Below are 13,742 nucleotides of genomic sequence, written 5' to 3' on the forward strand. Positions count from 1 at the left end.
GAACTGTCATTAGTTAATAAAAGGATGCATACAAGTTTGTTATAAAGATGAAATCTTTCCAGTACTGTTCTAGCAGAAGAATTCTCACACAGGTCTTTCTATAAGAAGCATTGAACCACATTATGAATAGCATCTTTGAGAGAATTTTATTGAGAATTCAGTCTCCACATGACTATTTCTTACAGTAAAAACAACAAAAGAGAAGACATAACACTACAGTGTGGTCCTTAGGGTTTCTGAAAGGGAAGTAAGATGTATGTCTTCCTGATAATCTGATTTAGTACAGGAGTAGAACCTTGAGAATCTAGAATCAGAATCACCAGCATTAATCTTTGGCCAACCAACTTCAAAGTCCATTGTTTCACTGTGCCAATCATTGAAGATGATTGAAGAGGACAAAAACCATGAGCTCATTAATACCCATCAACAGAAAGTATAGGTATTCAGTTATTGATCAAAATTAGTTTTCTGTGTTTCATTTATTCATTTATGCATTCAAAAAGTGTTTAATAAGTCCAAGACACTGAGCTAAAGACTGCTCTGCAGGAGATCATAATTTGGGAGGAGATAAACAGTTAAAACATAATGTGGTGTAACTATTATAATAGCAATGAATGCAAATTACAGAGTAAAAGTAAGCCTGTGTGTCTATGTATATGTTGTCAGTAAAGGTTTCTGAGCGGGAGTGACATTCATTTGACTGAGGTTTGCAAAGCTCAATAGGAATTCACCAGATAGAAAAAGTGAGAAAGGCCTTCCAGCAAAAGCACAGATATAGAAAAATATGAGTGTTGGAAAAAGAGAAGTAGACTATTGGGGTCAGCATAGAGGGTGTAAGGGTATGTGTGGGGAATGTAGGGTTTGCAAGGCCAGGTTGGGTGGGCTTTATCTTCTAGACCTGTGCAGTCCAATAAGATAGTCAGTGGTCATATGAAGCTATGGTTAAACTAATTAGAATTTGGCATAATTAAAAATTCATTTCCTCAGTGGCACTAGCCACATTTCAAGTGCTCAGTAGCCACAAGTGGCTAGTGGCAGCCATATTGGAGAGCACAGATAAAGAAATTTCCATCATTGCAGCAAGTTCTGTTGGATAGCACTTCTATGGACAATGGGCTGCTTGAAAGACTTAAACAGAGAAATGATGTGACTAGACCAGTTTTTTAGAAATAGACTGAATTGGGAAAGGGTGTTCTGAGGGTCAAGTTGAGAGAAGATGAGTTAAAATGGTAATGGAGAAATGGGTTCAATCTAAGACATTTGGAAGGTAGATGCAACATGACCAATTAGATGGATGAGGATGAATAGTTAAGTAACAATGATATTTTATGGCTGGATGGAGAATGAAAGTGACACCACTCATGCAAACAGGGAATAGAGGAGGAGGTGTGTTGGAAAAAATAGTAAGTTGTGGGTTGGGCATATTGCAATTAGTACCTATGGGACCTCCTCATGATCAGGCAGTTTAATGCTCACAAAAGAGGACACCTCTTGCAAAGAAATGCGGGAGTCTTCAGTATATGGATATGTTCACCATATAAAATCATAATAGCTAACAAGGATATAGGACTTAGAGTGCCAGGCACTATTCCAAGTGCTTTGCATATAGTTTAGCTCCTATAATAGTCCCTATAACTACATGAGGTTGGAATTACTATTATTAATCCTATTTTACAGGATGAGGAAATTAAGGCACAAAGAGGTTATATAATTTATTGCCCAAGCTCACACTAGTGAAGGAGTTGTGATTTGAATGGAAACAAATTAGTTAATAAAAAATCCATACACAAAAGAATAATGTGGCAAGTTACAAACGCAGGTGAATTTGAGTTATTATGGGGGAAATCCCATGAAGTTCTAAAAATTAAATCACATTTAATTACATAATAAAGGAAACTTTTGCAGAAAACATGAAGTAGAATAATTTGGAGCTGATTAAAAAATTTAGAACCTATGACTGCCGGTTATGTACTATTGGTTGAAGCCATGGGAGTCAACGTGTTTACCAAGGAGGAATGTGAAGGTGGGGAGGAAAGAGGATCCAGAACAGAACCCTGGAGAACACTGATATTCAAGATGTGGTTGAAGGGTCAGCAAATGAAACCAAGAACCAGGAGGGAATGACATGTTAGAAGCCAATAGAACAAAACATGTCAAAGAGGAAAGGCCAATGAGAAGGTTCAGTAATAATAAAGTCTGAAAAGGTTTTCCATGACTTTCCTAAGCTCCTGCTTGTTTGCCTTTGTCAGAATAATTTCCATGGTACAGAGGGTGCTGGAGCCAGAAGGTAGGGCCAGAAATGGACAGAACGTGAAGAGTGTAGACAAGTATTCCAGAAATTTGATGGTGAGGAGAAAAAAAGGTGGGACATAAAGACTAGACATAAATAGTCTTGAATATTATGGGACATAAAGGTCAAGTTCAGAGAGGATGAGTTAAAATGGTAATGGAGAAATAGGAGAAAAAAAAGATGGGACATAAAGACTAGATATAAATAGTCTTAAATATTATTGTATAGATAGAATAGGGCTCCTCCATCTTTCTGAGGAAATGGGCCACTGGAGTTCCTGTAGATTAGTCTATAATATTTTTTCGCAAAAAAAAAAAAAAAAAAAGAAGAAGAAAGAAAGAAAAAAAAGAAAAACTTCATAATTGCTCAGATGCTTGAACAAGGACTTCATTGAAACCATGGAGCCTTGAAACTTACAGAAGGTCCAGGCAATATATAATTTTCCTACATCCAGCATTCATGCTTTAACTTGTGAGAAATGACAAGGAAGATCATGATGTACCAATTTGTCACTTTGCTGAGATAGGGATTTTATAACTATTTATGCTGAGGCTGCAGAGAGGGTGTTCACCACTTAGCAGGTTGGTGGACCTACCATTCAGCCCAGCATCCACCTCACCCCACCTGCCACACCCTTTCTCCTCCCCCAACATGTGAAGTCCTTAAATGCTGTTTCTTTATGAACAAATGATCAAGTAAGAGATAAAATTGGAAAATGCAAATAGAATTTAGAAACAGTCAGGAACCCGAAACTGCTTTCATGATTTTGACCTTCTGCAAGTTATGGGAGTATATCCTTCATAGACGTCAAAGGTCCCTGGACCAACTATGTAGGGTGACTGTGTATCCTGGCCTGCCTGGGATATTCTTTTTTTTTTTTTATTGTTATATATATATATTTTTTTTTAATTAATAAATTTTATTTATTTATTTATTTAAACATATAATATATTTTTATCCCCAGGGGTACAGGTCTGTGAATCTCCAGGTTTACACATTTCACAGCACTCACCATAGCACATACCTTCCCCAATGTCCATAATCCCAAACCCCCTCACCCAAGCCCCCTCCCCCCATCAACCCTCAGTTTGTTTTGTGAGATTAAGAGTCACTTATGGTTTGTCTCCCTCCCAATCCCATCTTGTTTCATTTACTCTTCTCCTACCCCCTTAACCCCCCATGTTGCATCTCCTCTCCCTCATATCAGGGAGATCATATGATAATTGTCTTTCTCCGATTGACTTACTTCGCTAAGCATGATACCCTCTAGTTCCATCCACGTCGTCGCAAATGGCAAGATTTCATTTCTTTTGATGGCTGCATAGTATTCCATTGTGTATATATACTGCCTGGGATATTCTTGATTGACTTTTGTTGACCTGGCATAATATTTAACGGTGTTTATTTTTCTCTCTCTCAAAAATGTATGATAAATTATAATGTCATGATACACACAAGCAATATTACAATGAATTCAATTGATTATGAGGAAGGAGGAGGGATGGATGGTGGTATCAGGGAAGGCTTTATAGATGCAGCCTGGAAAAATGGACAGATTTTCAACAAGGCAGAGGAGGGAGAGAAGGCATTCCTGCTGGGATGTGATAAAAGTATGGAAGTGCTTGCCTCACGGAAGACAGTTTATCTTGAATTCTCCCTCAAACCACATTCTTACAAAAACCATATTCCTATAAAGTTAAACTGAAAAGCAGAATGCAACCAGTATCCTCTATGAGACCACTGTCTTATTTTCAGCTGCCTGTTTCTGATTATTTTAAAGGTGTTTATTAATATTTATACTATTTTAAGTCTTTTTTTTTTTTTTTTTTTGGTGGGGAATACTATTGAGCAGTAATACTGCATCATGATGGCACCCAAATCAACTTTTTCAGCCCGTTCTTAGATTCTAATCTTTCAGAAGGTGAAGAAATTACAGCTTTCCTGGTTAAATAAAGAGGGTTTGGAAAGAGGAAATAAACGAAATTTAAACCATAGAGTGTTTGAGGGTTTCCTCCCCATTGTAATTATGAGAATTATATTTAATATTTATGTAACAGATATTCACATCTTGTTGGGAAAACAACTCCCTTCACAGAAGGTGAAAAAAATACTGCAAATATTTCATTACACCAGTTGTTTATTCTTTCTAAAACCCCAACAGTATCATTTTCTTCAAAATTAATCCTGATTATCACTAAATGTTCTTTACTTAATTGATTCCCAACTGCTTGACACTTTTTTGTTTGTTTTTGTTTTCTGTGTTTTTTTTTTTCCCCTGGTCTTTGTGCATTTGTGTGTGTGAGGGTTTAGATACACTAATAAATTTTGAATCTTTTTAGATGAGAATATTTGCAAGATCACTGTCAGAAATCCTGTTAGTGCATAATATCTGGGGATATCTCAGTGCACAAAAAGTCATTATAACAAATATGATTATAGGTGGGAAATTGAATCTAGACCTGCAGTACAGAGAAAGCCAAAAAATCTTCTTGCACTAAGGTAACACTAGAATAAAAATAGGCTCAGTTCTATCATTTCCATAAATCTGCTAATTTTCTAATTTTCATGACATTTTGGTATCATTTAGCAGATGTATGAGAACATTAGAAACACTCCTGATACACTACATATAAGACCTCAATTCTACTTGGGATGGCAGTGTGCCTTACCTAAAAACAAACAAAAACTACATTTTCCAGATTCCCTTGTAGGTGAAAGGAGTAGCCATGTGACCTCATTTTGACCAATGAGATATAAGCAAAAGTCCCTTGGTGAAGCATCTAGAAAAAGCCATTGTTTTCTTGCTAAAGGAGACCCACTCAGCTAGTAAACATTTTTGTCCTCTGCATTTCCCTTTCTTTGTGCCTGGGTTGCAGATGTGATGACAGAGGTGGTGCTGCCATCTTGGACCATGAAGCAGCATAGATACTCATGGCAAAGAATGAGCATCATGATGGCTCTGTGAAAGGATGGCTCAGTGAAGATACAGGAGTCTGATGGCACTGTGGGTTTCTGTGTCTGTCCTAAAATATCTTCTGATGGAATTTCTGTTGTATGAGGAAGATAAACCTTTACTCGTTCAAACTACTATTTATTACGTATCGTGTTATGGATATTCAGACCTATTTGTAACTGATAAATTCCAATTAATAAATCAGAGAATACCCTAATTTTAGTGATATTTTATTCTTGTCATTCCCTCCTCCTTGAAAAGCATTCACAGAATCTGGAGACACTTGTGAGGATTAAGTAATTTAGTACAAGTGAGGTGCTTGAAATAGTGACTGATATTCAGTAAATATTGACTACTGTTAGATCAAGTGGGCACAGAGTCTAAGAAAAACCTCACTCCCTTCTCAATATTTTAATCTAGGAGAAATTAAGTGAAGTGAATCTTAGGCTTGTTAGAATGTCTCTACTGGTAGCAGCAGATAACCTATTTTAAATTACAATTTCATTTCCCCTTTTTTTTCAGCAATTGATTAGGATGACCTATAGCAGGAGAACATGCAATAAAACAATCAAATACAAATAAAAAATATGTGTCAGTGGAAATTAATATTAAAATAGGAAGTAAGTATGGTAAAAAATAATAGAGTATAGATCTGAACACCCAATAACACATTAGTTAATAAGTTATAAATTTAAGCTAGAGGCTCCTGGTGACCTCAGTGAAAAAGGAGAATTGTTCAGTAGCATTAATTCAATCTAGATACTTATAAAGTGTCTGTTAGATGCCAGGCATCATGCAAGCCTCTAAGGATATTAAGGTAAACAAACAAACAAACAAAAAACCCAACCCCAAATATGTTCTCTGTGCCCTGGAGCTCTAGTCAATAGGAGAAAAAGAAATGAATTAAATAATCACACACAGAGTTTTCAATGTGAACAAGAAGGAAAATGTATGTTCTTTAGGAAAGCAGCAATTTTCTCAGCCCTTCCCACTAGATAAAATTTTTCATGGGGAGCACTTCCAAGCCAAGCATTGATAGTGAAGCATGAGTAAGAGGCCCTAACTCTCCAATTCTGCCTTGATTCCAAATGGAGTGACTTCTTCCTTCTCTGCTACTAGATTCATGGTTTTTCAGTTGGGAAGAAGGATATTAAATATAACCATCAGCCTTTCCTTAACTGCAAGTCTGTTTGATTACTTGATAAAATGCTAAAATTCCAGACATTCTAATTCATTATATGACACCCTGGGAGAAAACAAAACTACTGAGAAAAAATTTTTATGTTAGATGCATTGAAGGTTTTGTTGACATGGAGTAAAACAAACCCCTTTGGTTTTATTCAAACTTATTTTTATAAGCCTTTTAAGTAAAGTTTCTGAGAAACGTGTTCTGTAAGAAATGAGGGCTTTCCCAGGCCAGAGAGGTTTGCCATTGTCTGAGCTAAGACCAAATGGCACTAGCTTATCTACCTTGTTTATCTGGCATCATCAAAGTTGAAGTAAGACATATGTTTTCTAGATGACACAAGTTGACTCCATCAAGGACCAGGACTTCACATTTGAGAAAGAAATGTGTCTAAAATACATTTTTGAGAGATGCATGAATCCTAATGATAAACATTTGCTTTGTTCCCAGTGAATGAAGTTCTGTCTTTAGGTTGTTGCTCTTTCTTGAAGGTTGGAACTGTCCTCCCACTGCTCTTGTGTCTACTTCTTTTAAGAACACTCTGGGGCCCCTGGCTGGCTCACTCAGTAGAGCATGTGACCCTTGATCCTGGGGTTGGGGGTTTAAGCCCCATGTTGGGTGGGGAGCCTACTTAAATTTTTTTTTTTAAGACCACTTCATAGTTTTCTGCTACTTCTAACTTACTTAAGACTGTGAAACAATCATATTTCCTAGAATTGTGTGTCATGTAAGATCCACCAAGCTCTGAGTGAAGGCCTAGGCTTCGTCACAACCTGTTTTCCATTGAAGGTTCTAAGACACCACTTGTTTATTTCTAAATTTAAGGTAATTTTCCAGAAGGATGGGATTTCTACAGGTCTTATCTCCAGGTGCTAGTGTTAAGTGCGTCTTGAGGAACATGTTTAAGAGTCTGTGTGAAGGGCTGGGTTCCATTGCACATGGTGTGTGTGAGTCTTGGCTCATTGTGGCAAACCTTGGTGAGCAAACTTTGGTTTACTGCAGAAGATGCAGAAGTGTTGGCAGGAGCTAAAGGCAGCACTGGATCATGGACAGCAAACCAAGCGGGGAATAGTTACGGAGCACTAGGTAAGTGTAGGACTCAGTGTTGGTTCTGTGATCTGGGGTAAATTTTGTCATTAAGTACGACCTTAGGAAAAAGCAGCTCAACATGACCCTTGCCCAAGAGGGACATACAAATTCATTAAGTTCATATTCTTTTAAGCAAATGAAAAGCATGAAGTAATTATGAACTCCAGGAAAGAAAAGAAATTATACAAGAATGTAATCATTGTATACAATGTGGCTTAACATCAAATAGTATTTACTGAGTCATAATAACTAAAATACTCAAAATGGATTAACCCCAAATTATAGAGTAGCTAATTGGGAGGATGAGAGAGGTGAGGATATTGGGAGAGAAGTGTCTATAATTGATGAATTAAGAAGTAATAGTATATTTACGTTATGTCACGATTTGGGAAAAATTAGAGAAAAAAAAGTAGAGAAAAAAAATTAGAGGAAAATAAATGTAGTTCCAACCGCGTGTGGTGGGAATGGCAAGGAACTGCTCTTTTTAGTGATAAACATTTTAGGCTGTTTTTGAACTTGGTAAGTTTTTAAGCTAAAAAATTAATCGAAAATCACATTTTGGACAGAACAAAAAATGGATTGAAAGCAAAAGATCAAGAGGGAATGATTCCTTGGGAGCGGCAGTTGACAAAGCAAATTACAGAATATACTCAATGAGAATCAGATGAAACACGGGAGATAAAAGGCTCAGGACCGAGAGGTCCCTGGGAGGCATTCAGAGGAGAAAGGCTGTAAGCAGGAAGTCCACACACTCACAGCTGTTTCTAGGCCCCGGTGCTCACCCAGGAACAAAGCCACTTCTGTCTGAGGAAACCACAGTGAGGCAAGGCAGGGAGCAAAAAGCCTTTAATTGGGGTGGCGAATGAACGGCCCCATGAACTCCAAAATGCCTCTAGCAGGCTGGGGCACGCTTTTCCTCTTCTCCCTGCTTGGCCCACCAATCTGGCCTCGCTCTTTCGCTCTTTTGGGCTTCTCCACAGGCATTGTTGGTCTCTTGGCTTTTTCCTCTGTTCTGGGTCCTGAGCCATCTTTCTGCCTCTTTGCTGTTCCATCCTGAGTACCCTAAAGACCAGGGTCCCACGTCCTCACCTCATTTTCCTCTCCATCAAATGCTTCCATCTGGGTTCCATTTCCTCAGAACCAGCTTGGTGACTGGCCAACTAATCTGATAATCCATTTATAAAATTGGTGGTAAAACAGAAGGCCCAATCAACCCACCATGTTAATTCTTTCTTAACATTTCCAATTTAGTAGTGGTTTTTGGAGCTTCAGCTCAGAAGAATTATTTATCTGGGAAAGTTGGCAGTCAGCATCCAGACAGGAGGCACTTGGGGTGGACATCTCCGGTTCCTTTGAAATCGCTCTATGTAAGAACCATCTGTGCTTTGATGCCCGCGGTTAAAGTTTTTGGGTATTGATCCTCCCCTCCCCACACACCCTTTACCTTGTTTCCCTGAAAACTCAGTCAGTTCTGCACTATTCTGTGCTTGCTCATAGGTGTGGCCTTTGTGTTTTTGAACTGATCCATGACCTCCTGAAGGCTGGCATCCTCTTGTCAACTGACGTGATGTCTTTATTTTCCTTTATTAACTACATATGTCCTCATTAACTCATTTCAGAGGCCTTAACTAAAATGCTAGCAGAGCCCTTTGGTAAGAAACTTGATCTGGTTATGTGCCATAGTGTGGATAGGAAGGAAGACACCAGTTTGTTCTGTTCTAAAGAGAGCTAAGAGAAACAAAGAGGACACTCTTGCAGCTGAAGGGGAGGAGGTAGACCAAGGAGGCCAAGAACTGTGGTGCTCCCCAGCAGGAAGGATGTTCTCCAATGTGAGGGGCGCACTGTGTTTCTGGGAGTTCAGGAACCCACATTTGGGAACGCATTCAACTTGAAATATTCTTCTTTGCTTTGACTGTCCAAGCGGGGCTCATAAGAGGCACAAATTATTGGGAAATAAACTGTTACACCTGTAATTCTCAGAATCTCATTATATCCACAAGGCAAAGTTGTTACAACACTGGACAAATCCACACAAATAATTTTTTAGCCTGTGTTTGGTTTGTTTGGTGATTTCTAAATGCCAAAAATGGTGAAGGGTAGGGTCCTTAGATAGAACCAGGTTTTAAAATATTTACCTGCAAGGAAGGGCTCTGAGTGGATTGGTGATAGCTAGAAATGGCAAATATAGAAACTGGTCTTTAAAAAAAATGAAAATAAACATTGTATTTTAAATATAAAAGGAAGAAATATGCTCTCTTTTATATAAATTTTAGAAAATCTTTTATATAAATTTTAGAAAAGCAAAAAGAAGAAAATAAGAATGCCCATATGAAATGGTGAAATTTTTCTTTTAAGATGTATTTTTTTTTATTTGAGAGAGAGGGAGAGAACACAGGTATGCGAGCAGGGGGAGGGGGAAAGAGAGAATTCACACGCAGCCTCCACACTCAGCCTCCACACTCATGACAACCACACAACTGATGTGGTTGTCATGACCCCAAGATTGTGACCTGAGTTGAAACCAGGAGCCAGTAACTGACTCATCCACTCAGGTACCCCTGAAATTGTGAAATTTAAAGGGTTAATGGAAACACTTTGTTAAATGTTGTCAGGCATTTATGTTTAAAGATACAGATATAATATGCACATATTCATATGTATTTTTATGTATATGCAAATGCATTTTAAACCATTAATGGGACCATACAGTATATATTGCTGTAGAATTTGCTTTTATTCAGTATATTTATAGCCATCTCTCCATGTCAATATTTATTTTATCATTTCTCAAGGCTGAAGCATATTCTGTTGTGTAAACATGCCAAAATTTAACTAACTCCCTACTATTGGGTAATTGAGTTGTCTCTAGGTTTTAATTATTTTAAGTAATGCGTTTTTTCACATTATTGAAATTTTGAGTTTTTATTATTATGTCAAATATCATGCCTATTATTTTTTCACTGCTATCTAAAGTCACCAAGAAATCTTCATCTCTTGTTGGTGGGAGAAGAATAGGTCCAAAGAACTAAAGATCAAGAAGAAGTGGGATTTAAGTTAGAAGAAAGTGACCCAAAATTATAAAAGCTAGGGTATCCTATTAATAGAACAATAAGCAATTCGATATTAAAGAAAAATGAAAAGATCTGGGGGTACCTGGGTGGCTCAGTTGGTTAAGCGTCCAACTCTTGATTTCAGTTCAGGTCATCACCTCAGGATTGTGAGATCAAGCTGTGTGTGGGCTCGGGGTTGGACATAAAACCTGCTTGAGATTTTCTCTTTCCCTCTGCCCCTCCCCACTTCCCCTGTTCTCCCTCCTGCTCTAAAAAAAAAGAAAAAGAAAAAAATTTCTACTAATTTAACAAATGAAAAGATGCATACACTTTATTTTTTTTTTTAAGATTTTTATTTATTTATTTGTGAGAGAGAGAGAGAGCAAGAGCAAGAGCGCACAAGCAGGAGGAGCAGCAGACAGAGGGAGAAGCAGGCTCCCCGCTAAGCAAGGAGCTCCATCCCAGGACCCTGGTATCATGACCTGAGTCGAAGACAGTTGCTCAACTTTCTGAGCTACCCAGGCATCCTAAGATGCTTAAATTTTAAAAAGCCATCTTCTTTTGTTTTTTATTTCCCATAGTTTTAAAAGAAAATATCACCAATTCTGAAGGTTCTAAAAATGAAAGCATGGGTGAGTGGCAAAGGTTTTTTCATTCCTTTCCATTTCTGCTATGAAAGCCTGAACAGTTTCCATTATCTCCAAATCCTCAACTGTGGCAGCTTCCAGAGAAGCAAGCATGATCATGGGAAAAGTTTAAAGCCTTTAGAACTTCAGCTGAAGTGTGAATTTATTAGAAAAGATGAACAGAAACAACAAACATGAATCAGTTCTCAAACTGGGTATACAGTCCACAAAACTCTACAATCACACTATCTAATATGGTAGCCACTAGCCACATGTGGCTACTGAACACTTGAAATGTAGCTAGGATGACTGGGAATATAATTTTTAATTTAATTCCAATAATTTAATATTAGTATTAAATATAATTAATTAATAATATTACTACTACTATTATTAATAATAAATACCAAATCAGTGTATTTTCCTAGAAATATTGCTTTGGTAGCGTTACATTTCACTCCATACTACACTGGGTCAGACACTTTCTGTAGTGCATGTATTGGGCACGTGTGTCATTCCTAGTGTCACACATAGTATATAATCAAGTTGTTGGTGTCAACAGATTACTGCAGTTCAGACTTTTTTTCTATGCATTGATGTAAAACAATAATGTGTTTATTTGGACATTGTATGTAGATAGCATGAGTTACAGTAAAACTCATAAATTGAGATGCTTATTTAATTATAATATAACTCAGTTATTTTTCTAGCTAAAAGAAATGTGAATGAGCTTTAAATTAAAAATGAAGGCATACTACTGATGGAGAGTCAGGTGGAAATGCAGAAGTAGTACAATGACAAAGAAAAAAAGATACTGAAAGAATGTATGTTGCATATGTCACAGTGAAAGGCAATTGCAATTTGCTGTGGCAGAGGAATGTGAAAAATCTGTTTTTTTGTGACAGAAATTATTTTTTAACATAATGAAGTAGACAATTTATGAGACTTTTGGCAAATGCATAGTGAATTTGATAAAAAGTTTCCTCTTAACAGTCAAAAAAAAATTGATGACAGGAGACACCTAAAATCACACTTTAATGTTCAATAAATTATTTTAAAATGAGGTTTTAAAGGATTTTTTTTAATTTTTTTATTTACATAGCCTCCATACCCAGCATGGAACCCAATGCCAGGCTTGAGCTCATGAACCTAAGATCAAGACCTGAGCTGAGATCAAGAGTCAGGCATCCAACGGACTGAGATACCCAGGGACCCCTAAAAATGAGTTTAAGATGATCTGAGCTGTAACTTTAGCCAACTGTAAAACTACTTGCATTCTTGCACACATATAAATACATACCGCACACACATGATTTAGATGGAGAGATGATAAAAGAAGTTATTATTGGGGTACCTGGGTGGCTCAGTTGGTTAAGCATCTGCCTTCATTCAGCTCAGGTCATGATCCCAGAGTCCTGGGATTGAGTCCTACATCAGGCTCCCTGCTCAGCAGAGAGTCTCCTTCTCCCTCTGCCCCTCACCCTGCTTTCATGCTCTCCTTCTCTTGCTTGCTCTCTCTCCCTCTCTCTCAAAAGAATAAATTAATAAAATCTTTTTTAAAAAAGTTATTATTGCAGTGATGGAAATTTTGATAAGAAACTATTAGGAAAAGACTAAAAAAGATAGTTCATAAAAAGTGAAAAATCTTCAATTAAGCCACCAAAATAACTGCCCAAACATGATTATTCTAGCAATATAAAATATCAATTGATTCAAAACTTGAAAACTTATAAAAATTGTTCTTTAGCTTTAAGTACCTTCTGAGGCTTTGGTCAATTAATACTTCAGTTACGTTATCTCTCAAAGAAATATTGTCAATTTGTGATCTAAACAAACTCATGACATACATAGTTTTTACAACTGTCAAATCTTTTACAACTGTCAAAGAACAGTTTCGGTTAGATTTGAAAACAATTACTTTTTATCATAATGGATGGTGCTTCAACTGTATCAGATTGAAAATTTAAATTTACTGGAATTTTAAAACAAGTGACTGATGTTTCTCTTACATGACATATACAGAAAACCTTTGTGCTCATTTTGCTAAAACAAACCCTGTGACAGTGTTACGGATATAGTTGTTAAAATCCTTTAATATACATGTGCAAATGCTATGAATCATCAGCAGTTTATGGAACTGTTGAAAGAAATAGTAGGCAATGAATTTAATGATCTTGTGTTCTTTGCCAGGTCTCATTGGTTGAGTTGTGGAAGAGTTTTACAGTCCTACTATATTGTCAACTCTGATTTTCTTGGAACAAAAGAAATGCTTGCTAATATTCAACTATCAAATATGCAAATGACAGTACAATTTACATTTTTGAACTGATATCACACTGCATATGAATGAGCTAAATTTGAAACTAGCTCCAAGGAAAGGGAAAAACTTATTTGTGACCTAGCTAGACAGATAGAACAATTATGTTGAAATGAAAACTTCCTAATACAAATTATAATAATGATTTTACACATTTTTATAATATGAATCAATATGAAGAGCATTTTCATAAAAATTGGCTGCCAACAATATAAGGGAAATTTGAACATT

This window comes from Lontra canadensis, unplaced genomic scaffold (genome assembly GCF_010015895.1).
Source record: "Lontra canadensis isolate GAN:19392208 unplaced genomic scaffold, GSC_riverotter_1.0 scaffold3, whole genome shotgun sequence".
Taxonomy (NCBI): Eukaryota; Metazoa; Chordata; class Mammalia; order Carnivora; family Mustelidae; genus Lontra; species Lontra canadensis.